Source organism: Sinocyclocheilus anshuiensis, unplaced genomic scaffold, assembly GCF_001515605.1.
Source record: "Sinocyclocheilus anshuiensis isolate Anshui unplaced genomic scaffold, SAMN03320099.WGS_v1.1 scaffold1082, whole genome shotgun sequence".
Lineage (NCBI taxonomy): Eukaryota > Metazoa > Chordata > Actinopteri > Cypriniformes > Cyprinidae > Sinocyclocheilus > Sinocyclocheilus anshuiensis.
Window position 1 is genome coordinate 2,056,023 of NW_015542379.1, and position 1,850 is coordinate 2,057,872.

General features: G+C 33.9%; 1 protein-coding gene across 1 annotated transcript in view; it reads right to left on the bottom strand.

The window, feature by feature from the left end:
* Window positions 1-1,850, bottom strand: part of LOC107692520 (somatolactin-like) — a 42,043-nt gene that overhangs the window by 30,068 nt on the left and 10,125 nt on the right. The gene's annotated exons all lie outside the window — the stretch shown is intronic.

The following is a 1,850-nucleotide window of genomic DNA, read 5'->3' on the forward strand; positions in this document are numbered from 1 at the left end:
AGAACAGTTAGCATGTTTTGCTCAAACTTTCGCCATGGCATTAGAACTGGTACACCGTTGTCGCTTGTGAAATCAAATGACGGTGCCATGGGTGCAAACTTAAAGATTAAGGGGCAGTAATATTATAATGAGATCCCTTATTTATAAATATGCGCTCATTTTCTCAGACGCTTGCAGAAAAAGGCTTACCAAAACAAAGTTACTGGGTTAATCTTTTTCACGTTTCCTTGGTTGGTAGATGCACCGGGGACCTGATTATAGCACTTATATCATGAAAATCTGACTTTTCCAGGTTTTGTCACCTTTAACATTATAATAATTCATTGATAAACTAGTGTTTTCTGTATTTTCTCCTGCAGTGATGAAGTTGATGACACTGACTTATCATCTCCACAATGTGTCAGATGATAAGCCACATTTGAGGTCGATGAACGAAACGAACTTTTGGATGTCCGATGTACTGTAATTACCATATAGACCAGCTGTAATTAATCTGTCCGTCTTGGACTACGTGACTTTGCCACTTCCTGTGGAATTGTTTTTTTTTTGTGACTAAGCGACTAATAACATTTTGATCGACTAAGCCTCTTCTCGTTGACTAACGGTTAGTCTACTATTAGGAGGCAGCCGTACATGTGACACTGGAGTAATGATGCTGAAAATTCAGCTTTGATCACAGGGATAAGTTATTTTAAACCGTAACAGTATTTTATAATATTATAGTTTTTACTATATTTTTGAACAAGTACATGCAGCCTTGGTGAGCATAAGAGACTTCTTACAAAAATAAAAAATATATAAATAAAAAAACATATACGTTAATGCGTTAACGCATGCGATTAATTCTTTAATGCATTAAAATAATTTAACGCAAAATTACTGAAGCACAATTTCTATTCTAACCCTTTAACCCAATTTCACTTCTCTGTTTCAGATCATTTTAAGCTGTATTAGTCATCTTTCATGTCAAATTCTTAAATGTCATAAATAAATTCAGTTAGAATAATATGGCACCATTCAAATTAAATCATATGAAACTAAACAGCAGGTGGCAGCAAGTGACTGTCTTAATGAGTGAGTCATTGAGTCATTCCTTCAACCGATTCGTTCAAATGGCTGATTCCTTCAAGAATGAAGCATAAGTTGACTGTCTTTATGAATGAGTCACTGAATCATTGACTCACCTGATTTGTTCAAAAACGGTTCAGTAACGAAACATCGTTGTGTGTTGTTGCTCGGAGACGGCAACAGTTCTGCTGTGGCTTGGTTTGGAACTATTTTCATTGGCAAAAAACAGTAAATATTGTATCTAAAATGTAAGTCACTTAATTATAACTTTAAGTTTGTTGAACTACTGTTGTATAAAATCAGTGTCAAATTTGCAATTGTGCTGATATTTAGGAAAACATCACTCTTGGTCATGTGATGTTGCTTACCTATATTATAAATATAATTTTCTACTGCATTATGCTTCTGTAACCTGTGAGTTTTTTGTTTGTTGTCGTGCTCATTTGTTTGGTTTCGCTGCGCGAGACTCAACTTGGTGCGACCTTACTGTCAACATTATCAGTCACTGTTTACACTGAATGTAGTCAAATCAAGTAAAATTCTCTTTCACCTGCCCCTTTAAAAAATCCACTTGTCCCGTTAATGTCGAGCCCTGATACTGTATATATGTGTAAACCAGAATATCTGTGAAAGCATATATATATATATATATATATATATATATATATATATATGTATGTGGACTTAAAACAGTCTTCACAGACTGTAAATTGAATATAGATTAATCTTTATTAAAGCAACACAAGTTAATCAGCTGTTTTTCTTTTTTTTTTTTTTTGGTT